This window comes from Rattus norvegicus, chromosome 2 (genome assembly GCF_036323735.1).
Source record: "Rattus norvegicus strain BN/NHsdMcwi chromosome 2, GRCr8, whole genome shotgun sequence".
Taxonomy (NCBI): Eukaryota; Metazoa; Chordata; class Mammalia; order Rodentia; family Muridae; genus Rattus; species Rattus norvegicus.
In genome coordinates this window covers 229,195,234-229,222,622 of record NC_086020.1, presented here as the reverse complement: position 1 = coordinate 229,222,622, position 27,389 = coordinate 229,195,234, and the positions used below count along the sequence as shown (strand labels likewise).

Here is a 27,389-nt window from a genome sequence, read left to right as displayed (position 1 = left end):
TATTGCTCTAAACTTATAGTGAACTTATGGGGGGGCTAGTAACCGATAATGTGGAGAGACAAATAAACATTCTGCTGTAACTACTTGTCATTTCATGATATGACCGATTATTGTCTTGAACTTGCTATGAACTTATAGAATAAAAAGATGCTTAAAAAACCATGTGACCCATTCTCCTGAGAAAGTATAAATACTAAGAATGACAATAAAGAAGGGATTTAGCCCTTCTCTGCATAATCCAGTATCCAGTATTTGTGGGTGCAGCTATCCTTAGTGTCATCCAGAATGTGTTTTTTCCTGCGTGCATGAATAAAGGTTGGTTGGCGTTTGCTCAGTGGAGCTTTGTTCTAGCCATCAAATATGTGTATGCATGTGTATGTATGACGTTGTTGGAGCATGCTCTAGGAAAGCTTTTGCTTCGTCCACCAAACTTGTGTGTATGTGTGTGTGTGTGTGTGTGTGTGTATGTGTGTGTGTATGTATGTATGTATATATGTATGTATGTATGTATGTATGTATGTATGTATGTATGGATGTATAGGAGCCTCTTTTTCTGATTCATCTTGAGTAAGTTTTTCTTTCTGTGTGCTCAACTTTCTTTTACTTTTTCTCTGGCTCACAAAAAATTTAATGAAACTCTGAGCCTCTTGCCTGATCAGTGAGGGGCTCTCTGAGTAAGCTAATTTCTTGTTACTTAATCTAAGCAGCAGGTGTTAATCTCCAGAAGTCAGAGGTTTCTGGCACAGAATAGAGAAGACTTAAGAAAAAGGTAAAGATTACCCAAAGTAAACAACTTTTGCTCTTGTGAAACCAAGTTTTGCCCCCTTTCACCGTTGACTTTGCCCATCTCTGCCTTCCAGAGAGAACTGGTGTGGTGGCTGGCCTTCAGAAAGTTGTCTAAATCCCTGTGGTGTTTTCTTATGCAGTCTCAGCAAAGTAATTTATCCCGGACCCTGTGTTTATTGGGTCTCATGTTAATGAATCCAACCTATCAAGGATAGAAAATTACATCTGTACTGAATATATATAGACTTTTCCATGCTGTTTTCTCCTAAACAACTTTATGGTATAAAGTTTATTTGCATAGCATTTATAACATAGTAGTTATGTAGGTAATCCAGGAGTGATTTGAAAAATACAGGAGGGTGTATGTTGTGGAAAAATTAAAAAAGATTTCTTTTATCCCGCACTAGTGCTGGCACTGTAGGGCCACATGGCATCTGAGGGATATTTTCATCTCAGTCAACAAAGCGTCTCACCCGCAAAGCTCTATCCCATATCACACTGCTAATGGCTACTCTCTGAGTCTGGCAGCACTCTCTCTACCCATCTAGTTCCCAAGGCAGGTTGCCACCATGCCAGACATACACATCCCAATTCCATGGCGACCCTGTGTGTCCAGCCACCACACACTCTCTTGAACTCAATTAAAACACCACATGAGAACACACAACACAATAACCTCTGATCCAACTGATAAGATATAATTGTCCACTTAGAAAACATATAGTTTGCTCATCTAGATACACAAAATCCTATACACATCCATCCCTTAAGAATATTCATAACAACCTGTAAATGTGCAAAGAGAAACCTTAACATCCGCCTCCATGTTCTCCTGACCGTTCTCTCCTCTCTCTCCAGTCTCCTCCTCCTCTCTAAAACTCCCCCCCATCCTTCCTTCTCGTCCAATGACAGGCCTCGTTCTATCCTGTACCTGCCTTCACCTGAATAATGACATCAACATACAGATGTATTGTAGCCACTTTTTATAAGAAACTTGGACATCCACAGGTTTTGGTATATGAAAGGTCTTCATAATCCATCCCCTACAGATCCTGCAGGGCAACTGTACCTCCTAATGATGGGAACATAGTAAATTAATTAAGTAAACAACTTGGGATAGAGGAGAGACAAAACACCAGTTAATGGGTTAATTTGATCTATATCTGTTCTCATAAATAAATAAGAAAATTTCACATAAAATGTTTAAGATATCTTTTTTGTAACAAGAAAATATAATACTTGAATGTCTCAGAATTAGGTTTCTATAGTGACTTCAAATTACATTGCTTTGATACATCTATGTCTTAAAATCATTTGGAAGATCTTAATTTTTTATAAGTACCTAATTCTTAATTTCAATTAATAAGAAAAAAGAACTGGCTAGTGGTGGCACATACCTTTAGTTCCAGAAAGCAGAGGCTGGGGCATTTCTGTGAGTTCATGGGCAGCCTAGTCTATAAAGTGAGTTCCAGGACAGCCAGAGCTACACAGAAAAACCATATATTGAAAATGGGGGGAGGGTGGGGAAGAGGGAGTGGGAAAGAGATTTCAGAAAGTTAGCCATATACTCCATGAAGCAAAGTCAGTTAGCCTCCTAGATAGCCCAAGCAGGAAGGATGCTTCTTAGAAGTGAGTCTGGTGGGTATCTGTTTGCTTCCACATCTGTCATCCTCAGCCCCATCCACAGCCTAGTTCTTCGCTATGGTTACGAGTGTTGGGTGCTGCATCTCAGCTCATTAGTACCCACACAGATGTGTCTTCATCTAAGAATCTACTGATGAGGGTCAGAGGAAGCCATTGTCCTGAATCTGTCACATCGGAGTCACATCAGTTTTAGACAGAGCTCTACTGGTTAAGTAGCAGATAAATGTGGTTTCTGTTGAAAGGCCGCGGCTGCAGTTACAGCTTGGTGTGGTGCAAAGTCCTTTGTTTTAACTGTCTGACGACAGTTGAGTACAGGGTACATGCAATTCCTTGCCTAGTTTGGAGAGCTTAAGGTTGCCTGGTTCCTGCATTCAGAGTGGAGTTGGGTTTGTAGAGCGCCAATCATCTGCCTGGTTTGTGCATACATTTCCAGTGAAAGGGGACAAAATGCACACGCCAGAGACAAAAGTCAAAATAGAGCAGACTCGGCTATCTCTGCAAGGGGAACAAAGCAACCTACAGCAGAGGTACTGAGCGGGCAAACGCTCCTGTCAGGACAGAGCTGGCCAATGGGGCCTTCACTCATGTAGAACATCCATCAGAGACCTGACAAAGCAAAAGATAGATACTTCAAAGTCAGCAGACTTGGGGCGCCACCACATAAACAAGCACAGACTATCAGGCCTTGGGGTGCCGTGGCTTAAACTCCCATCCGATTGTTTAATTCCAAATCGTGTGCTTCGTTCGACAGAATGCAGGCATGCGTTCTACGTGTGATTCACGAGGAAGGTTCTCTCCATTTCTGATTCGGCCTGGAAGGAAGGAGATTGAAATGGAGGTTAGCAGGGATGTGAATTGCTTCTTAGCAGCTGTTGACTCCACAGGGAAAACTTTCAGTTTGAAGCTTTTTCTCAGGAGGCGTTTTTGTTTACTCCCTTTCCAACTTTCCAAATTTAAATTTCATAAACATCTGGGCATTTTTGCAGAGAATACCTACGGTACTGATTGCATGTTTTAAATGTTTTAAAATCATTTCGACAGAGCTCTCACCTGAGAAGCCCCATGGAGAGGGAAATCCTGAGTTGGTAGGTGTGTTTTATTCCTTCAAGCATGAAGAAGTAATTTTTGAAGTAACTGTGGGAGTTACAACCATCTCCAACAAGGTGAGGAGACGCAAGGGTCCCGCGTCATTAGACTTTCCAAAGTTGTGTCATCTCTGATTCCCTGCAGTTCCTTCAGTGTTCCTTCTGATGCTGTGGCAGTCACAAGTCTGGGACCTAGAACTCAACCGGTTTCAGGAACTTCCTCCACAGATGTGATTTTTAATCACACTGTCTGTTCGTCCTTACAGGGCTTTTCTGATTGGCTGAATCTCTTTCTTGTCTGGTACTAATGTTATGATTTTAAATCAAGTCAAGTGTAAAAAACACTATCTTCACAGTCCACCCAGACCCCTCTGGTGGTGTTGAGAAAGCTTCTTCAGGTGGGTTAACTTCTGCAAGTATCTTATAGCACCGTGCTCACACACCAGTGAGGAAAAACTCTCCAGGTCAGAAATGTCTTTCAGTCCTCGATTATAAACTCCTGGGGGTGGGAAGCTGTGTATGCGTCCTCTATATAATGAACTATAGAAATGATCTCTGAGCACGAACTCTCTATAAAATTGGGTCTTAGTGTTTATACGTTCTTTTTTATCTGAAGATTAGCCAATCATGAATCAAGAATATTGTTGAGGGGGTGGGGATTACATCTGTACTGAACACAGGCTGACTCTTACACAAAACAGTCATGCCTACTTTCACAGTACTCACAGTGTGTTAGATATTTTAAGACATCCAGAGACTATTTAAAGGATACAGATGTGTGGGGGTTGTCACAACAGCTTTCCAGCTTCCTATATCATTTATATAAGGGTCTTATACACTGAAGGATTTTGAAGGGGAGTCTTAGAGCCAAACCTTTGCAGATCCTTGGGGCCATCAGATTCCTAGAGCCCAGCATTGCTACTATAATAAACAGCTGATGTTTGATAATCCTCACTGAGTTGAACTGTCAGGGCTTCACAGAAGACAAAAACATCTTTGGGGAATCTCTATTACTTGAAGATTGATCTGCAGTCAAATAGCTGAAGGAAGCTATGGACAGACAGTAACAATGGCTGTCATGACTTTTGAGAGATAATTTCCCAAGTAATAGCAGCCATAGTGTCAGATAGATGGTTGCCTGTGATCCATGAACACTATTAAGGAAAGAGCAATGCCTCAGTCCCTGAACTCTGAAAGCTATTCTGCTTTTGTTAGAGTTGGAAGCATAAGTAAAGAACATATCTGGAGTATCCCTTCTCTCAGTTTTGTAGGGTGAAGCAAGGACCAAAAGGGAGAAAATTAAAGCAGATTTAGTTGGTTTATCTTCATAACCAGGACTTTCTCTTGGCTCTGTTTGCTTGATCACATCCATGAGTTATAGGGGGAAAGGCTTTGTCACATTAGGAACAGTGCTCTGGTTTGGCTAGGTGTTGTCTTAGCACCATAGAGTCTTATTCAACAACTGTGGTTTGCTGTCTGCTAAGAACGATAACCACTGGCGTTGTAACAATCACCACTATTTCTCTACCCCTAACCAAATTCTTTCTCCCAACTCTATTAATCGTTTTATTCGGTATTATAATAAGCATATCTGAAACTCACAACTTCCTAGGCTCTATCCCAGTTGGGGAAGGCTTAGGAGTACTGCAATGTAGCGCTACTGTGGGCAATTCAACACAACTGCGGTCTCTGGGATAGAGCATTCATGAGTTTTAGTCACTGTTGATCTAGTTCTCTGCTCCTTGCAGTTGAGTGGCTGTTAATGTGACATAGGCAAGCCTGCTTTTGGTTGAAGTATGGCTATTATCTCTCAGAGGAATGCCAGGGCTTAAACATTGGTGTATCATATCCTGAACCTTTATTTCTAGACCAGTGGGTGGAAGAATACAAAGAACTGAGGAAATACACCTTCCTCTATTTCGGGGAAGGAAGAGGATTATGGGCCCATATTATTGTCATTAGGTATGAGGTGAAGTCCGGGTGTTGACACAGAGAGCTTGTATGCTGAGGAATCCTGCTGAAACCTGTATTCTGTGAAGGGATCCAGGAGGGACTTTTAAGAGTTAGTTTTCCAGTGTTATCACACTTCTGAATAACACCCTGATGCTTAGAGGCAAGACAACACAATTCCATTCTGAGGGCACACAGCCTAATTTCCTTCAGCTGTCACTTCTAGCACCATTCTACTGCCTTGGGAGAGGATCCAGGATAAGAAGTTCCTTGTTAATAAGCACACTATAGACAAGGCATAAATATTCCCAGGTAGGGGGAAGGTATGTTTTTCTACACTCACACTCTTATGCCTTCGTGCCTGGAGAGCAGGGCAAGAGTGGAGAAAGGAAGAAACAAAGACCTTCCTCCCTGGACTTGGTTATGGTTGCAACTGCCTGACTCTGGTGGGTGGATTTTCTCTGTTCTCAGTAGAGGAGATATCTTTGTGGTTTAAGGAAGAGAGATGACACTAAATGAATTGAAATAAAGATATACAATTGCTTTTGAAATAGATAGACAGAACCCTATAATGTAGACTGACTCAAACTTTCTGTGGAGCCAAGGTTGACCTTGAAGTTCTGACTATCCTACCTCCATGTCTCGTGTGTGAAGATTACAGGTATACATGCCACTATTCTTGATTTAATGCAATGCTAGGGACTGAACCCAGGGTTTCCCACAGACTGGGCAAGCACTATACAGAGTCATGTCTCCAGCCCTGCAAGTGCATTTTTCTGCTCCCTTTGTAGAGGTGTCCGTGCCCTTAGAACATCTCTTTCGTTCAAGGTATCATGAGTGACACTCATTCACCTTTGCTGGGAAGAGTGAAGTCACTAACAAAGCTCCCAAGTCAACATAGCCAGACACCCCTCTATAGGAAGTGACTGCAGCTGAAGAGCAAAGAACAATAAAGGGCCCTCCAGCTGCTCCAAGGGGTGTTCTGGGTCACAAACAGCTGCTTCCGGAAGTGCTAATCCCACCTTTCACAGCCTCTCAGCGGAAATGTTTACTGGCTCAGTCAGGACAGAAGATCTTTCCAATTAGGCAAGTTGATGTAAAGACACGAGGTGGGAGTTGGCGCAACTTCCTGAAGGATCCCACCTCAGTTGGCAGCTGAGTTCATCTGACTGCAAGGATACCCCAGTGTGGTGCTCTTGTCGCGGATGTGGGACCAGGTGCCTGGGATTGGTCCTGCTCATTTATTCTGAATGATGTCATTTCTGGTCCTGGATTAACTTTTCCAAACTAGTATTGATGGAAGGCATAAATATTCCCAGGCAGGGGTGTGTGTGGGAAGGTATGCTTTTGTACACTCACACTCTTATGCCTTCGTACTTGGAGGGCAGGGCAAGAGTGGAGAAAGGAGGAAACAAAGACCCTCTTCCCTGGACTTGGCTATGGTTGCAACTGCCTGACTCAAGCAGGTAGATTTTCTCTGTTCACATTATAGTCTGAATCCTTGCCTATGTCTTAATCCCACCCTAAAAGGCCACACACTGTTAGATTAGAAGAGACCTCATTTAATTTAATTAATTACTGTTGGTATCAGGAGCAGGCTTTACTTATGCTTGGTTGCAGATCGCCTCTGAACCCGAGGCCACAGGGATCCACTCATCTATTGCCATGGCAATGGCCATACATTCCCAGGGTCCATTTGGTTCACCTCCCACCTTTACCTTCGAGCAGTTACGTCACAGCCTAAATAAAAAGTAGACCCTATTACCTTCACTCTCTCTCTTTTCTCCCTTCGTCTCTGCACTCCCTTTTGTCCCCTTCCCCCACAATAAACCTCTCTCACTGGAACTGCATTGGCCTGGTGTGGTCTGTCTAGAGGCAAGCTGGGATTCTATGCCGAAACCCAGGAATCACAGCCACCTCTCCTGGCCACAAGCTGCTGGCCTCAGCACCTCGAGCTACCATCCCACAATGCCACCACGTGGATTTCTGCCACAGCAGCTGCAGACCACCGCTACCCACCATGTGGGGACCCACAGATTTCCACCATGTGAGCTGCTGCTGCTGCTGCTGCTGCTGCCACAGGACATACGGACTTCTACCACATGAGCTGCTGCCACCACTGTCCACCATGTGGGCTAGCTTCTGCCACATGGGTTACTCAATTGGAAGGGCCCACACATCCATATACAGTTTCACATTTCCTGCTACCAGACCACTAAACTTCTGGTACAGACACTGGCATATTGGTAAGTTTTTTTCCTCCAGTTGGTGGGGAGGACCCTGATTTCCCAGAAAGAGCCTGGCCAACCTAGACTAAGGGGTTTGCATATAATGGCCATGGTCCTTATGACCAGCCCCCTAACTGATATACAAAATAGGACTTCATGCCTTGGGTGACTACCCCCTCAGAAGCAGCTTTTGCACCCTTCCCCCTCTGGGCTCTCGCAGCTGTTCTGGAAACCCTAGGCCTAGGTAGAGACACTTTCTGGTGAGTCTGGGATTCACGGTGTAGCCTCTAGAGGGTCCAAGTGACGACTTGGACATCTAAAATGCCTGAAATGTTGTTATTGAATTATTCTCAGGATGCTGGTATGAATAATCTAATAACTCCCCAATGATGCCTTGTTGTCTTAGAATATACCTTCAGGCTCCCCACTGGATGCCTCCTGGAAATTTTCAAATCTCTGAAGTTAACACCGGACTTGAAGGCACCAAAACTAATACACCTCTGCAATAAGGTCTGGATTCAGTATCCATTAGACAATGGTTCCAAATGGCCACTTAATGGCACACTAGATCCAATTATTTTGCGGGATCTTAATACATTCTGCCTGCTGTGGCAAATGGAAAGAGGCCCCCTATGGCCAAGCGTTTACCTATCTTCACTCCAACCCCTCCCTGTGTTCTTCTTGTTCCCCGACCCAACTTTTCTTAGCCATGAAACCTGCACCAGATGATGCTACAACCCTCAATCCGGCCGATTAACCACCTCCTTTCCACGGAAGACCTGCTTCCATGCCTCTGAAAACCCAAATCACCACCTCAGTTTCTCCTTCTCACCAGGCTACCCCAGAGCCAAAGGGGCCATGGTCCTAGGAGCCATCAGGAGGGACATTAGGCTGCCGACTGCCCTCATGTTGCACAGGACAGAGGGACATCATTCCTAGATAACCCTCCAGTTGATCTCCTAGGCTCGGCTATGGACAGCTGAAGAGGTCTGAGCTCCCTTGACCCAACCACTGCCATCACCATCAGGGAGCCCCAGGGAGCCATCATGGTATGTGGGCAGCCTAGCTCCTTCCTCTTGGACACTGGGGCCACTTACTCTGTCCTGACAGAGTTTTGGGGACCCACTTCTTCCTCTCGTTTTCCTATCATTGGGGTAGGGGACATCTTACCTTCCTCATCCAATCCCACTGCTTAGTTGCATTTTTAGGGGTGCACCTCTCACCCATTCCTTTTTGGTGGTAGTGACATGTCCTGTCCCCTTATTGGGAAGGGATCTCCTAGCTAAGTGGAGAGCTTCTATTTCCTTTGCTCCTCCCATTCGCCTAAACCCAAGCTCACCAGCAGCCCCTCTGCTCCCCCTTCTAGCCAGCCACCTCATTAACCCTAGCACGTTGTTTCCTTTACCAGCTTCTCAGATAGACCCCCAAGTCTGGGATGTCCAGAACCCCTCTGTTGCTAAACATCATTCTCCTATCATGATCGAATTACTGGACTCTACCTGGTACATCACCCAAGCTCAATGCCCTCTTTCTCTCCAGAGCCTCAAGGGGCGTAAGCCTATCATCTCTGACCTCTTAAGGAAAAAACTCCTTTACCCTACCTCTTCCCCCTTTAGCAGTTAAGAAGCCTAATGGAACCTATTGTTTGGTTCAAGACCTCAGGTGCATTAATTCTGCAGTGGTTCCCCTCCATCCTCTTGTGGCTAACCCTTACACACTTCTTTCCACTATGCCCTCAGGGACTTCCCATTTCTCAGTTCTAGATCGCAAGGATGCATTTTTCTCTATCCCTCTGGACACCTGGTCACAGGACGTATTTGCCATAACCTGGACAGATCCTGACACCCATCTCTCTATCCAACTTACCTGGACTGTTCCACCTCAGGGATTCCAGGGCAGCCCACACCTGTTTAGCCAGGCCCTGGCTTCTGACTTACAGTCTCTGTCTCTCCCTAAATCTAAGATCGTGCATTACATAGATGGCATCCTTCTCTGTAGCCTCTCTCTCTAAAAATTAGCCAAGTTGAAACGTCTGCTCTTCTGAATTGACTTTCCAGGTAAAACTACAGGGTCTCACCTTCCAAAGTCCAACTGTCCACTCCTCAGATGAGCTATTTGGGACTAACAATTACCCCAACCCACAAGGCTATGACCTTAGACAGAAAGAATCTGATTCAGTCTGTAATTTTTCCTTCTAAAAAGGAAGAGATCTCATCATTCCTAGGTTTCCCTCCTTTCTCACCTCTCATATGAAGCAGCATTAGGTCCTACCCACGAGCCTCTTCTCAAACCTGCTACCAAGCCCTCTCAAAGGCTCCAACAGGCTCTCCTTAAGGCCCCAGCCTTACACCTCCCTGACCTGACTTGTCCTTTTTCCCCTCTACATAACTGAAAAAGAGGGATTTGCCCTTGGAGTCCTAGGTCACCAACTGGGACCCTCTTTTGTACTGTAGCATACAGGTCAAAAAAAAAACAAAAACAAAAACAAAATCTAACCGTCCAGGGATGGGCACCTTGTATGGGTATCTTAGCAGCCGCTGAACTCCTTATTCAAGAGTCAAAAAACCTAACCCTTGGCTCATCTATAACTTTCTTCTCATAACCTGTCACAGCTCTTAACTTACAAAGGCTTACACGCTCTACCTCCCTCCAGGGTTCTTCCTCTTCAGGTAGCACTAATAGAAGATTCCACACTAACCTTCCAATCATGCCCTGTTGTCACCACTCCACACTGGCCCCCTGGTACTCTCTGACCCGGGCAGTCACTCCCTTGTGTTAGTTCCAGTACCCTAGGGCCATATAAAACTAACAATAATTTACCTCAGAGGCTCCATGCTGCCCCCCAGTACTCTGACGCAGAGTGGTACCTTGTCAAGCTGCTCCCTGGATTTAGTTCCGGCACCAGAGGGTCATATAGAATTCACCATAATTTATCTCTGGTTAGTATCTCTCCCAGCTGCCTCTCTGCTAGCCGCAGTCTCTGCCCACACTCCAACAAGCCCGACGAATTCGAAACTCCAGAAATCTGTAATTTAACAATGGCTTTATCTCAGATTTACTTAGCAAATTTAACACCCCACAGAACGTCCACACCATAAATTCAGAGCCAATTGATAAAGATGAGAACCGCTCACCTAGATAAGATAAACTGACCTATAGAAATCCATCCCTTAAAATATACATAACTACCTAGGGCAATTCAAGACCACCAGGATCTGGGTCGTCCTTCTCCGTACCCATCTTGATTCTTCTCCTTTTCTCTTCTCTCCCACCTTACAAAAACTCCTTCCCCGCCCTACTTTCTACTGTCCAGTCATAGGCCTTGACCTAACCTGTGCCAGCCCTCACCTGTGCATAAACACCTCTTAATATTTCCCACCTCTTAATATTTCCAATCTTCCTCAACTGACCACCCCCTATCTCACTCCTGCACTGAAACTTTAGACAAACTGCTACTTTATCTTTCACACATACAGGAGGGCACATTACCTCAGGCCATCCTTACCTATACAGACGGAAGCTCTTTCTACATGAAGGGGCCAGAAAAGCTGGCTATGACACAGTGTTTGACACGGGGGCGGTAAGAGATGCAGGCCCTTCCTGCTCATACCACCAATCAACAGGCTGAACTAGTAGCCCTTACCCGTGCCTTTCAACTGGCACAGGAACAATCCCTCAACATCTACACAGATTCCAAATGTGCTTTCCAAATCCTCCTGTCCCGTGTGGCTATCTGGAAGGAGTGCGGGTTACTTACAACTAAAGGAGGATCAGTTACTAATGTGAACCGAATTATGGCCGTGCTAAAGGCCTCCTATCTTCCCACAGCTATTGGGATTGTCCACTGCAGATCCCACCAGACAGATGACTCTGTTGTCTCCAAGGGAAATAACTGAGCCGACAAGGCAGCTAGGCCTGTGGTCCTGAAGCCCTAGACTCGTCTCACCCTCCCCAGGACAGTCTTACACTGCAGCCCATGTCCCCACCTTCACCAGCTTAAACTTGTCAAGCTCTGTCCCATCTTCACCAACTCATCATCCTAACAGCCAAGCGTTGTCTAGTTAAGACCCACCTACAGCCCACTCCTGAGGACTTACGTTTCTTAAAATCTATCACTGCCTCTTGCAAAGTCTGTCAGATGTCAGACTCCAACCCCAGGTACCTCAGCACCCTTTTTCCTACCCATCAGGCTAGAGGCTCCCTTCCTGGAACGGACTGGCAACTTGACTTTACCCACATGCCCACTGTCAAACGTGCCAAGTACCTCCTGGTCTTGGTGGACACCTTCTCATGGTGGGTGGGGGCATTTCCCTCAACTAACAAGAGGGCTCTGATGGTTTCTGATCTACTCTGAGAGATCATCGCCCCAATTTGGTGTCTCAGCCTCCTTCCAGTCAGACAGTGGTCCTGAATTTACCTCCCAAATCTCTGAAAGGCCCTAGACATCTCCTGGCATTTTCATATTCCCTAGCACCCTAGATATTCAGATAAGGTAGAAAGAACCAACCATAAAGCCAATTCTAGATACCAACACTTACCTCTTTAAAGATCTATTTCCTAGAGTCGTATCGGGGAATAGGACTTTGGGGTATTCATTTTGAGGTTATGACATTTGTGAATAAATGTGCTTTCAACACTGGCTCACATATAAAGAACAGAACTGAGGGTCAGCCTGCAAGACGACTGCATAGGTAAAAAGCGCTTGCAGCACAAGGTTGATGACTTGAGTTCAATCCCCAGGTCCTACCCTGGAAGGAACAAAGTGATTTCTGAACAGTTGTTCTTTGTCCTGCACACCTGCACCGTGTCTAGTGTGCATGCTACATGCACACTCGCGCGCGCGCGCACACACACTCACACACACACACACACACACACACACACTAAACTTAAAGGTAAATACATATCAAGAAACCATAGAAAGATCAAAAGAAAAAAAAAAGAAAGTTGAGTTTTATGAGGTGAACTCAGTTTAAGGAACAACTTGGTTTAGAAGGCTTCACTCTGCCCATCGCTTGAGGGGAGGGACTAAAATAAAAAGTGAGTCTTACAAAAAAGATGCCTGTTAAAGAACAGCGTGGTTTGAAGAGCTGTTTTATCTGTCCATCACCTGCCTACCGGGTCTCAGCCAATGCCTCTTGCCAAGGCCAGTGACTCAGCAGAGCATGCAGCCAGCAGCTCCTGAATAACAGCCTCCAAGCAGGGACTCTGGGTCTGTTGGCTCCGAGAAACAGAGTAACCATGATGAGCCATTATGACTTAGCTCCTGCTGTTTCCCTCTGGAAACGCACGTCCACTACAGTGTGTCTTTTCAGTAGACTCATGCATTACTTCAGTGTTATAAAACAGCGCAGTAAGGAACTGCTGCCCAGGCCTTCCATTCTCATCGTTCTCAGGCTTGTTTGCTTGTCCGATGTGTAGCGAGAAGGGCTGAACGGCTCCAAGCCCTGACAGTTGCAGCCTGGAGCAGGTACACAAAGGTGTGCTTGCTTTGCAGTCTGTTTAAGCCAAAGTACACGCTTTTCTTCTTCACCCAGAAATGAAATCAGCCCGAGTGGTAAAACCCTAAAGCAGCCGGTGACTGACCCCAGTGCTCGACCTCTGCAAGGGGCAACCTACCCAACCTCAGGGGTGGGGCGTGGGGATGAGGATGGGGATACCAGATACCGGAAGCAGTTAGTCTGCCTCACTGTTGAAGAGCTTGTGGCTGCCATTAGATGGAGCTCAATGAAAGAAAGAGCAGAAGATGTAGGATTGTGTGTGTGTGTGTGTGTGTGTGTGTGTGTGTGTGTGTGTGTGTCGATTAGAAAGAGGTTTTCCTAGAAAACCTAAAAGTCAATCAGAACAGTCCGTCCTTGTGTGTGCTTTCACAGAGTAAATTGTGTCAGTCAGCGTTATAGGGCAAAGCTTTAAATGCTGACTGTCAAGTGAAGCAAAACTTGAAAGTGTGAACCATAAGGCCCTAGGAAGGAATGGGAAAATCCATTCGGATGATCTAATTTATTTTGTGTGAGTGTTCAGAGAGTACAAGCAAACTCTGATCTCCACATAATTCAGGAAGTGAGGTCTGTCTACTTTGCTTCCTTGTTTCTGCCCCTCAATCACTCCCATCCTAAGGGGACTTTTTCACATACCGAAAACTTCTGCAACAATGCCACACACGTGGCTTGGAAAAAGAGCCAAACTGACAAATCCAGTCTATAGTCTGGATTTATACAGTGATGGGTAGGGCACACAGCCTTGTTCTCTCTTACTCAATGGCTAGAATAAAATTGGAATATGTAAGCGGGAGCTAGAGGAGTAGCTCAGAGGTAGAGTCCCTCACCTAATGTGCATGAGGACCTACATTCCATCCACAGCAACACATATACACATACACACATACACATATACACATACACACATACACACACAAGCAGAGAGAGAGACAGAGACAGAGAGAGACAGAGACAGAGAGAGACAGAGAGACAGAGAGACAGAGACAGAGACGGGGATCAGAGAGGGGTCAGAGAGACAGAGAGAGACAAAGAGAGATGGAGACAGAGATGATAATTCAATGGAACAAGAAAAATATACCTGTAGTGGGGAAAATTAGTCCTTCTGAATATATAAGAGGAAAAAATAATGATGAGTTTGTTAATGTCAATCCAATAATATAATTCTGTTTTATTATAACTACTTATGTTTTCTTGAGTGATAGTGGGCATTTATGGAGGGCATTTTACTTAAGAACAAGACTGTATATTGTGCCAAGAGTTTTATTATAACAGAGATTAAAAACACCAGAGGTAAGAAAAGGAAAATAAATCACTCACCCCATTTATTTCACTTCATGAAATCAGAGAGATCTGTATGTTGAAAACAATGAAAAGACTGCAGAATTAAAATCGGTATATATTTTTGTGAACTAGTTTATATTAATGGGTTTTTGAAAGGAGTCACTTTTTTAATATATATATATATATATTTCTTCATTTTGGTCTGCTATAACAGGCTGTCTAAGACTAGATACATTTTAAAGAACAGTGACGTACTTCTTACAGTCCAGGAGACTGGGAAGTTAAGGCAAAGGAACATGTATTTGACAGGGTTCCGCTTATGGAGTCATCCCACAGAAGGCAAAGGAGAAAGAGAAAACACATGTGAAAACCATACTGGCTGGGACAAACACAGCAACAGCAGCTTCTGCAGGAAAACGAATTCACTCCATCAAGAAAGACATTCATTCAATAGAGCAAAGACCTTGGTCCCACCTCTGACAACATGCATTAGGGACTATATTTCCAGCACGTGACCTTTGGTACAAATGCCAACCACAGTACTATATGTGTCTGTCTATACAACTGTTCAATCTGAGATCCCCTTGTCCTCTCCCTTCCATGTAGCAAGTTCTAATTAGTGTATCAGGTGAGATATGCTTCTAAGATGTATTTAAACATCTACATGTAGATATATATGTATGCAAACACACATATGTATGTGTGTATGCATGTATGTAAGTTTGTGAGGTGATGTTACCTATAATCCCAGCATTTGGGAAGCTGAGGCAGGAAGACTGTGAGTTCAAGACCACTCTCGGCTCTGTAGTAAGATAAAAGAGGTTCATTTGTACATAAAGTGGTTTATATTATAGGTTTCAGGTAAATTTAGAAGCAGAGTATCTTCTAATTAAAAGATAATGCAATACATATTTTGATATGAATAGATGGGTGTGAATGTGTACAATACTCCCCACAAAATCCTGCACGTGGTGCTCCCCACATCTATGTTAGACATCCCTAGTTCAGCCAATTAGCTCACGTTTTCATAGAAAGAAGCTCCAAAGTACACAATCTAGGCTCAACTTAAGGAACTAGAAGAACTTAGAACAATTACCTGAGCTCCTCCACGGGGCCTCAGTTGATAACCACACATCCATCTGGCTTTGAGCCTGTTTACAGCCAACACAAAGGTGACAAGGAACCCAGTGAAGCTTAGTGAAGCTCGAGAAAGCTTTGATTCCTTCCAAAGAATAAGGAGATTTGAGAGACGCGTAGGACACCTAGAATATGACACAGCACAGTGAAAAGAGTATTGCATGATTAGTCTGCGGTTCATCATATCTGGCTTTAAATTCTTGAATGAGACCATGTTGGTTTAGTTTGTCTCCTTGCTTTTCAACCATTTTTGAAAAGACTTCCCAGAACTCAATGACAGGGGAAAGAATGAGTCAGAGAAAGAAAAGAGCATACAACACATTTAAAAAGAAAAGGAAGGAAGGAAGGAAGGAAAAGAAAAAGATCAAAACCCACAAGGCCTTCCTAGTTTGGACCACGAGAGGATGACCTGCTGTTCGGTGAGACCAGAGTGAATGTTGATATCTGGGATTTGTAAAAGGCAGTGCTACTAAGAATGACTGTGCCGTAGCTTTGCATTTCTGTGATGTTTTACAGGTCCCACTATCTCGTTTGCAGTTCACTGCAGCCTGGTGAAAGAATTGGGCTAATTGTCACCCACCTGTCTCAGAGTTAAGCAAGCTGAGGCCGCAAATACAAAGGTCACAAGGAAGTGTTAGTGTGGGGCATGAGCTCTGGTCATTTGACTCTAAGTCTTCAGACCACTGAGCTTCCAATGTCTTGAGTTAGAAACAGAGCTTCTGAAGCAGAGGACAGTGGTGCTGTTTAGCCCGGTGTTTTGGGTCTTAGCACTATTGACTACATGGCCTGGGCTTGTTCTCTGCATAGCTGATCTTTGGTAGTCTCTGGCCTCAGTCCACAGTGTGTCAGTAATACCTCAGGCTATGACATCTGAAAATATCCCAATCAAACCTTCCCTGAAAGGCGTTGTTCCTCTGACTGAAAATTGGTGACTCGCTCTTTTTACCATGGTGAGCTCACAGATGAGATCTTGTCAGTTCTTGTGGAGAGATGATATGTGTTCTGCGTGTTGTTTAGAGAAACTGCCCAATGGATGAGTTCAAACTGAAGATGAAGGCCAAGGATGCCACCCTATTAGATTTGAAATGGTGCCTAATAAGACAGAGAAGGACCCTATGGTAACTGACTTTGAGGTGGACGTGGATGTGGGGTGGTTGATGAGGAGATTGGGAAGAGGCAGAGGCAGGGATGCCTGTGAGAAGCTGAAGCTTGAGAACCTTCGACCTGAGTCTATTTCTATCCCTGCTACTAACCGAGTAGTAAGACCTTTGGCAGGTCACTATATTTTTCTGGACATGGAGTCCTCATTCATAAAATGGGGAGGTTGGGTACCTCCTATTGCCAGTAGGTACCTCACAACTGAAATATTTATGTATGCATATGTGATACTTATTGGAGAACTTTAGGATCATAAATGCCACATGTTCCTGAATCTACATCCACACAACCTCAAATCAGATACGTTAGTCATTCCACAGCAAAACGCACAGACAGAAAAATAAACATTGCTAGCATCCTGGCATCATGGGGTTGGATTTTGTTGACAAGTGAGGTGTTGCAAAGGCGAACAGAAAACCTTTTTGGTTTTCCGACACTAGGTTTCAAATCTGTAGAAGTTGTATGCTATAGTTACTCAGTTTTACCATTAATAATTAATTAACAAACTCTAGTACTAAATTCAAAGTCCACTAAACCAAGGGTACACATTTAGAACTCTCTGGAAGGTAGAGTTTCATCAACAAATAAAATATCTACTCCTAATATTTACTCCCTTGGTTCTTAAATGTCAAAGCTGCCACAGTTAACATCCTCTCATATCTTGTTTTTTTTTTTATCCTATTATCTCATCATTATGCAAAAGTTTGTGTATGGGAAGACTGTGAGTGCATTTCATGAAGCCCTTTTTATTTTAGTATAGAGGCATATAATAGATTTCATGAGCTGCCACCTCGCATGTAGTAATGAAATGTTAATTTATCAAGCTAATTCTAATGCACGGGACTCTAATGAGTAAAATGATGGGTTTTATGAGAGTCAAACCAACCTGTGCTTTGGGGAAAGGAAAGGAAAAACAAGTCAGCAAGACACAAGTTCACAAGACAGTGCTGTGGGGCTGGCAAAAGCTCCTGGCTCCGGGCTAGCACTCGTATCATTTGTTTGCAGCGAGTCTGACTCCTGTGCATCTCAGTTCTCAAGAGGGCTATAAATAACTGCCAAGCACGGCACTTTCCTCCACTCAGTCAGCACTTCCTGTTGTCCACCGGTCACGCCGTGCAGAAGAACATGGTGCTAAATATGCCAACTAGGAAAGACGTGCTCACTGCGGTGAAAGGGTGATTGCCATTAGAGCCCAACAGTCCACTGGTGAGGAGCTGAGACCAAAATATGCTCGCCTCACTCTGTGAGTCTGAAACTGTGGGGGAGCCTTCAGGTAGCTGAAGCCACAGAGAGGTCAAGAGATGGACTGGGTGAGGGGCTAAGGAGGGTCAAAGGGGAAGAGGAGAGTTGGTGAAATGGGATTGGCTATTGGTTGTAGAAATTGTCCATGAAATACTCAGCCATTCATTTGTCTATGTTGTATTATTACTTACTCAAAAATGGTGTTACCACCTTATCATAATAAATATCAAGTACTGAGATAGGTATTGGGAGAAGGGTGAGAAACAAGACATTTAGATAATCAGCAAGTAAGGGGAAGCCATCTAGTTTCAGAAAATGATAAATGCTCCAAAAGGAAGCGGCTACACAGTAACCTAGTGTTTGTCCTGATGGGTTTTCGTTGTCAACTTGACACAGCCATCTGAGTCATCTGAGAGGAGAGAGCTTCGACTGAGTAATTCCCTAGATCAGATCAGCCCGTGAGGGAGCCTATCTGGGAGGGAATTGTCTTGATTATGAATTGGACCAAGAGGGCCAGCTCACTACGGACAGTACCAAAGGCCGATGGCCTGTGTGACGTAAGAAAACTTAAAGAGCCAGAGAGTAGCCAGCTAACAGGGCTCCTTAAACTGCTCCTGCTTTCTGGTTCCTGCTTTCTGGTTCCTGCCTTGAATTCCTGCCCTAACATCACTACATGACAAATTCTGACCTGTAAACCAAGAAAACCTTCTCTACTGAAAGTTGCTTTTGATCAGAGTGTTTCATCATAGCAACAGAAAGAAAACCAGAAAAGCATCCAATTTGTGTCAAAGGCTTTTTAAGAAATTCTCACTGAGGGGCTTTCGAGGAGGTGAAACTGAAAACTACACCAGAGAAGGGAAAGCCGGAAGAGAAGACTGCTGGGAAAAAGTGGGAGGGGAAAGCACTTATAAACGTGGCAGGATCCAGCACTGCGGGGCCTGGTAGGTCCGAGATGTCTATCACTTAACGGCAAAGGCACTGGTTCAGAACTAAAGGTTTCAAACCAAGGTCCAGGTCATTTGGGTTGATGGTTTTCAATGAATGCTTTCTGCCTTGTGAAGTGGAGGTTGGGAAGAGGCAAGAGTTTAAAGGGACCAATAGTTTGGAAGGCTGATCTGGATGTGAATATTCCAATAATTAAAGATGTGGTCTGAAATACTAAGAGTAAGGGTAGTTTGTGTAGGCTAAACCTTGGACAGTTTTGCAGTCCTGGAAGCTGTGGTTGCTGTTAGCTTGGCCTGCCTCACTGCTAGCCTGCCATTTCTGTCAATTCAGAAAAAAAGAATGTTCATCTTTGGGCTTGGATACTTTTTTAATATTCGTACACATACAGAAACCCACAAATGTCATTTTGCCAGAGATAATAAAGCATTCTCAGTGACATCAGATAACTCCCATCTTAACCTAGCCATACTGGACAGAATATTAAAGAGTGGTACTACATTTCTTTCCAACCCTTATCCTCCATGTTGAAAAATCTCTCTCCTCATGCAGACGTCTCTTAATGACGTTACTTAGGTCTGCCTAACATTCTTTTTTTTTATTTGGTCGGGTTGAGATGAAGGATTAACACTTCATCTAGAAAGCCATACATGGACACAATGTTTGTGTCTTTTAGAGAAAATTTTTACTTTGTTGTGTTGTATGTATCATTCTTAAAGGTATCGATCATTTGTTTCAGGTAGAAAACATGAGTAATGAAGGGGACTTTAGATGTGCATATATATGCATGAAGGCATGTATGATGCTTAGCTACCCTACTGCAAAACGTTAGGCTGCACGTGACTTTTCCAACACCTGTCATCCTGTTAAGACTGCACTGTTAAGGCCCGCTGAGTGGTTATAGTGTTATTAGCATGAAATGAGGCCTGATAATAAATTTCTAAACGTAGCAATTTTAACAACAATGAACATTTATCTCGATTTGCATAGGGAGTAGCTAAATTTCTGCCTCACTTAGGGTTTCTATTGTTGCAATGAAACACCCTGACCTAAAACAAGATGGGGAGGAAAAGGTTTATTTGGATGACGTATCCACATTGTAGTGCATCATTGTAGGAAGTCAGGACAGGAATTCAAACAGGGCAGGAAACCAGAAGCAGGAGATGATGCAGAGGCTATAGAGGACTGCTATACACTAACTTGCTCACCATGGCTTGCTCAGCCTGCTTTCTTATAGACCTAGGACCACTAGGCCAAGGATGGCACCATCCACAATGGGCTGGGCCCTCCCCAACCAGTCACTACTTACAAAGTACCCTACAGTTATAGAGGCATTTCTCAATCAAGGGTCCCCCCTTTTCATATGACTCTAGCTTGTGTCCAGCTGACATAAAACTAGTCAGCTGAGTGGTTATTTTGTTTTAGTATCTCGAATGAAGCTGCAGTAATGGTCTTCAAGGACCACAGTCATCTATGTAGATCTACAGAACTGGCTGTCAGCACATGGTGGTTGATGTTTGAAGTGACTCTGAGTTGGAGTCCATCCATCTGCTCTACCCTTCATGTTGTCAGCGGGCTGGGTTATTACATATACAGCCTGATCCGGTGCTCTCAGGCCAATAGACACAGTAGCCGGGTATGGGCCGCTCCTTCGCAATTTTTCTCGTCTACAGGGAATATAAAAATAATGACTGCTTCCATTGCTGTCATTCTCATTGTAGGAATAGGAAGCAGGAATCAATATCACCATGTTTCTGAATGAGGAAACCAAAACACAGTTTTCATGACGAGGAAAAAAAGTTAAGAGCAGGTTAGCATTCAAATCCAGATCTCTGAATGTAAGTTAGTCTTTCTTTTTCTCACTACTCTAAGGTTCTACACAGCAAAAGAAAATATTAAAATAGTACCCTAAATAGAGCTTGAGGCCAGACAAAAGTGGAAGTCAGGGAGAAAGAAACAATATATTAATTTTGAAAAGAGGAGTAACTAGAAGTATGTACATCTAAGGGAAGGTTTGGGTGCCTTCATTTGAGAGGATATTTGAATGACAGTTAAGACAGTAACCTACACAGATGAAATGATGTTCTCTATAAAGACACACAGATGAGAGCTCTATGGCAATTGTTGGTGTAAACAAAGTGACGTGATACAGTGGGGTTATTTGATGGTTGTAGAGAGACTGGCAGAAGATATTTTTATTCTTTTGAGACTATGTAAGAGCACAGACTCTAGGAATTTTTAAAGAGGTTAAGGAAGGGTTATCGGGTTTAAGGTGACCCTAAAAAATCATTAGTAGACATAGAAATTAGCTTCCACATTCACGGAAGAGTAACGAGACTCAGGGTAGACTGAGCATGGGCAGGTCTGAACCCATTGTGTATATATGCTTGCTCCCATGTTAGTTGCCACAAGTTAACAGCCCAAACAGTTATTTCTTTCCTGGTTGTGTATTTTTTTTCAGGGTTGATAATTTGTGATTTATTAGTATTTCTGGTGGAAAACAGATTTTAGCAATGAAAAACAAAATTAACAAAAGTTAACCTCTGCATTTTGGTAGGGAGGTTGTTAAAAACAATACAGTAAAATGAAATGATATCCCAAGCAGGTTTTTGTGACTAATCTAATTATAAAAATGCTATAATACTGTGTTTATAATCTGGTAACAATTACCTGACTGCAGAAGTGATGAACTTTAATTAAAGCTTAATTTTGTTAGTAAATTTCACAGAAAGGATTATAATAGGATAAAATAACTTAATATAAAGCTTTAGAACAAACAATTTAAATGCATCATAAACACTGAAAATGTGTTTTTAATTGTTATTTACAATTGTTAATCAACAATACCAGCATTTAGCTTCATGTAGCCTGTCATGAATCCCCCTTTCAACACCGGGTTTGACAATCTTCCTTACAAATACTTGGGCAACTCAGCTGAGTGAAGGAGAACGGTCTGTGGTTCACAGTAACTCAGTGTACAACCATTTGGTTTGCAGACAGCATTTAATAGGAGTGTCATCTGTCTGTAGCATGGGGTCTTCAAAACCCTTAACGACTGCAGTTCCTTCCACACACATTACCTTTTCATCTTCCTTACAAATACTTGGGCAACTCAGCTGAGTGAAGGAGAACGGTCTGTGGTCCACAGTAACTCAGTGTACAACCATTTGGTTTGCAGACAGCATTTAATAGGAGTGTCATCTGTCTGTAGCATGGGGTCTTCAAAACCCTTAACGACTGCAGTTCCTTCCACACACATTACCTTTTCCTTACAATTTGACTGCTTCAATCCATTGTAGTGGTAGACAGTAAAAGATTCTGGACCACTGGAGCCCTGGTCGGGAAAAAAATTCTTGAAGAAATGGACCCAACAATATGACTCCTTCTGGATCTAATTATTCTTCATGAGATTTATATACTCGTGACCTGAAACAAGGTCCAAGGCTTTCAAGATATCTTCTAGAAGTGAGTTGGCTATGAATCCATTATCTTCTGGGTCATAGGTTTGAAAAACTCTTCTCTCTTGTTCCGAAGGTGCTTCAGGGGCAACTAAAGCCATATCCTTGGTAAAAACATATGGTGAGGTGAGTTTTGCTGCCAATAATCCATATAGGGAATTTTGGAGAGTTCAAGTAAGAACCAACCTTACAATAGTGTAAAGCTTCCCTTAGTGTTAAGAATTCTACATTGCTTGTTCATGGATACCGAGAAGCTGCATTCCTGAGCTCTCTGTCACCATCCCATACATTAGAGACTGTACCCCACCAGTAGGTGGTTAATTAAGCTTTGGCTGTGATGCTCATACACAGGGTCTATCAAAGGTTCATTTGCATCTTCAATGGAATTCGTTATGTTTTCAGTGCCCCAGACTTGTATTTGAGACGGTAAGAAGTATAGCTCCCCCAAGATTACTTTCCATTTCCTTTCATGGGCTCTGTGAAGGACGCTAAAGGACTCAGAGGTAGCATATCTTTGTCAGTAATACAGAATAGAGAAAAAGCAAGACTCCAGATTTGTTTCCCCACCTTGAACACTGGTCCAAGACAGCATCTTTTAATTCTGATACCGTTCTGAGTGATCTTTTTTTTGAATTAATGCATGAAATCGCTCAAAGTCAAGCTCTTCGACAGCCAAGGCAGAGGAATGCCCCACTTGGCAAGTAGACTGTGCAGGACTCCCAGAAATCTTAGCGGCGTCCTCAGTTGTCCTTCCTCTCAACCATGAAACCAAGCAAGCAGCATGATCCAGAGCTGTCACAGCACTTTCTAAAATATCACGCAAGGTATGACAAAAGAGCTCCTTCTGCTCGTCCTCTGAGCCATCCCGCCAGGACGACTTCTCGGAGGAAAACAGAGGCTTCTTCAAAAGAAATGCCTGAACAGGTGCAATGACAGCACAGAGGCCACCATCAAACTGCTCTAACGCAGATCCCTCTGATTCACTAAACACAAACCCTCGCGTCCGGAGGCAGAAGATGCTGTCCGACAGCCTGGGACTGCACCTAGTACCCCACACCAGATCCAGCAGCTCTTTGGTCTCTTCGGACACGATGAGGAGTGGGCAAGAGGGTCTTTGCTTCCCACACTCTGTCCGGGAACATAGGGAAGGGAAGGCTCAAGCAAGGGGCAGCGGGACAGCAGTGACCGGGCGCAAACCAGAGGCTGAGCGGGATGAGGGTAGCTCGCTGCCGGGAGAAGCAGGCGCCTCCTGATTGTGTATTTGTTAAGTGTGCTAAAACAAACAAACAAAAAGAAACCCTCTTTTTATTACTTGATGATCCTCCAAAATCTACATACCATGCTTCCTGTCCTGTGATTCCACACACAGGCAATCATTTTAATCTGTCAGGCTTGGCTCATCTCTTCTGTTCATCTTCCCCTTCCAATCTGGATGTTCTTCCTGGCCATCTCCTCTGATCATCTTCTTCCTCCAGTCTGTTTGCCCATCCTGGCTATCTTAATGCCCCGTCATTTCCATGGCATCTCCTTAGCTCCCTGTCCAAAGGAACCACCCATTGCAAAGGCTTGATGCTTCCAGCCTGGTCGTTTGAAGTAGATCTCTAAAATACCCACCTGCTGATGCTTACCCCTTGTGGAAATCCGTCTTTTTGAGTGTGGAGCACTCTAACAACCATTTGAAATAATTAAAATACACCATGTGCAATGGGTGTCACTTCTAGAAAAAGACGGCAAGATTCTGCTTTCTTACTCACTCCATTAGGCCAGATGCCATATGAGGTCTTGCACTGTGGGAAGGTTCTGTGGCAAGGAGCTGAGGGAGGCCTCTGGCAAATGGCCACTGTCGACTTGAGGTCTCCAGTCTGGCTTCAATCCTTGAGAATCTGAGTTCCGTTCAGTAGCCATACCCAAATCCAGCCCTTCAGAAACAAACGCTTGTTGAAACTACACCATTTTTTTTTTCAGCAAGAGATAACCTTTGGGAATGTAGCTGTTTGTCATTTCCATTTCCAAAAGCCTTTAATGACTCTCATTTGCCTTCAGAAAATAGCTAAGGTTCTCAGCCTGACAGTGGGGACACTATCTTCACGTCCCAGCATGTCAGTTAATAATTAATTGAGGATTATTTGATAGTTGAAGGCAGTAGTGTGTGATTCCCATATCAACTGATGCCACATTGTCCTTACGGGCTCAAGAAAATCACTATCAACATCCAATATACACTCTGTGGAAAATCCAACTTCCTCCCAAGATATCTCTTTTCTGGTGGATTTAAACACTCAGACTCACATCTAGAATTATTTTTGCTTCTGCTCAGTTAGTTCAGTACATGGATTCTCTCCCCCACGAATGCCACCATTTTTCAAACTGTTAACTCAATCCTTTTTCCAGACAAACACACGCACACATGCACACACACACACACAAACACACACAGACACACACACACACACACTATACAATTCTGCTGTATAAAGAAAATTTCAGAAAATTTTAAGGATTTCTTTTACAGCTCTAATAACTTAAGTTGAATATTAGATATCGCTATTAATCTATTCATTTTAGGTGGGAATGTAGGAAAGTATTGTGGGCATTTATTGTAGTTTACACTCGCAGAAAGAAACACTAACAAGACATCATAGAAATTTTCTATAGAGAGGAGACTGAATTAAATGGGGAACGGGGACTACAGCATCCTATTCCATTCTGGGATATTGTTTTGAATTAGAAAAATTATTTTTCCTCTAGAAGTAAAACTTTTTAAAAGAAAATGTTCTCAGATTCCTCCATTGGGAACTTCCTACTGGACTCACACACCAGTGACTCTGAACCCTCCCTACAGCACTCTTAGTCCTCTCTGCTGTATTTGTCCAGAGCTGAATTCTTCCTGGTTTCAAATCTAGACTCAATTCATTCTCCATTCAGTTAATCTCTCTCTCTCTCTCTCTCTCTCTCTCTCTCTCTCTCCCTCCCTCGCCCTCTCCCTCTCCCTCTCTCTCTCCTAATATTTATTTTGTATTTATGTGTTTGTGAGAGATTCTGTGTATGCTGGTGCATGCTGTATAAAGAAAATTTCAGAAAATTTTAAGGATTTCTTTTACAGCTCAATAACTTAAGTTGAATATTAGATATCGCTATTAATCTATTAATTTTAGTTGGAAATGTAGGGAAGCATCGTGGGCATTTATTGTAGTTTACACTCGCAGAAAGAAACACTAACAAGATATCATAGAAATTTTCTATAGAGAGGAGACTGAATTAAATGGGGAACGCCTGTTGAAGCCATAAGAAGGCATGGGATCCACCTAATATGGGTTCTGGGAGACCAACTTGGATCTTCTGTAGGAGCAGCAGAGCTCGTAACTGATGGGATAGTTCTCCAGCCTAGGTGAATTCTCTTTCTGACCTATTTTGAATTCAGCTGTGTGCCTACCTACGCTCATTAAAGATTCACAAATGTGATCCTAGAGAGGAAGTACACAGAAACACCTGAAAATGATGCCCTTCAGATACTTGCTTTTGTTCTATCTTCCAATTCCCAGGACACAGAAATAGAAGGGGCTCCTAGATAACACAGAGAAGGGGGTTGGGGGAAAAATCAGGCGAAGCTTAAAATCTATCAAAGGAAAGTCATGCTTAGTACATAGCTTTGCTTTAAGACCAACCTGATGGCCTTCTGACATCTTTTTTAAGTGGGAAAGATAAGCAAAATTAAATGATCTTTACTGGGACAAGTTATTTAAGTGACTTCCTTTCAATTCCATAGTGGAACTTTAAAACAATGCCAGAGTTTTTAATTTTTAAAAAAATTAAGTTTTAATTTAAAAAAGTATGTGTTGACACTTCCTGCCAGTATATAAATGGTTAATGTACACATGAAAAGAAACACAATCTCTTATTCTTCAGGAAACTATCAATTAAAATCATGATATGTAGGAATACATTTTTCATGACTAAAATGCAACAGACAATGCCAAGTGCTGATGAGGTTGCAGACAAAAACAGGTAGAATTATGAATTGGTTCAAGTACTCCAGAAAACCTTTATGTTCTGTTAGAGCTGGGCCTCTGCATCCCAAGAACATCCTTTGATTCAGCTATGTCATTACAAAGAAATATGTATGTGTGCCCTAAAATCTGGAAGATTGCCAAAATGTCTATCAGTAGCAGAATAGGTGAATTGCATGCAGACTGCATGTGATGGACGCTTATTCAGAAACAAAAGTAAATATACTAAGTAAGCCATACAGGAAGGAATTATCTCATAATTCCATTTCCACAAAATAAAAAAATTTCAAACGTCTAAGATCTGAGAAGAGTAAATATTGGTTGATTTTGGGAAATGGATGGTATATTAGCTTACTCATTTCTCTGATTAAATACCCTATAAGAAACTTAGCTAAGTAAGGGCGTATTGTAGCTCACAGTTACAGCTCATCAGGGAAGAGAAGTCATGGCATTAAGGTAGGCTGTGTAGCCAAGAGTAACACTGTGTTTGCAGTCAGGAATCAGAAACACATGCATTCTGATACTCAGCAGGCCTCCTCCTATTCCCCCTCTGGAAATACCTCATAGGCAGACCCTCAGGTTGTCTCCAAGGTGATTCTAAACACCATCAAGTTCACAGTTAAGAGCAGCTATCATACGGGGACAGAAGGAAGGGTTAAAAGAGATTCCTGCACTTCTGATTCTGTATGCTCTGTTTCTTATTGTAATCATTGGGCTTCGTGAAAGTATTCCTGCTCAGGAGATTTTTCAAACTATATTTAAGATTTATACACTTTTCTTTAGATGCATACACATAGTAAATTATACTCCACTAAAACTCCCTAATAATTATCAGCAAGCTTATTTCTAGCATTTCTTATGATTTGGCACTTATGTCCCTCCAAAACTCACATTGAAATGTCTTCCCTCCTAGGGATGGCAATAAGAGATGAAGCCTCTGGGAAGTGATGCTCTGTGAGGGTTCTGCTTTCAT

The 27,389-nt window shown here is 43.1% G+C and overlaps 1 pseudogene; it reads right to left on the bottom strand.

Annotated features, from left to right (window-relative positions):
• Window positions 1-22,063: 22,063 nt before the first annotated feature.
• Window positions 22,064-27,389, bottom strand: Mindy3-ps1 (MINDY lysine 48 deubiquitinase 3, pseudogene 1; annotated as a pseudogene).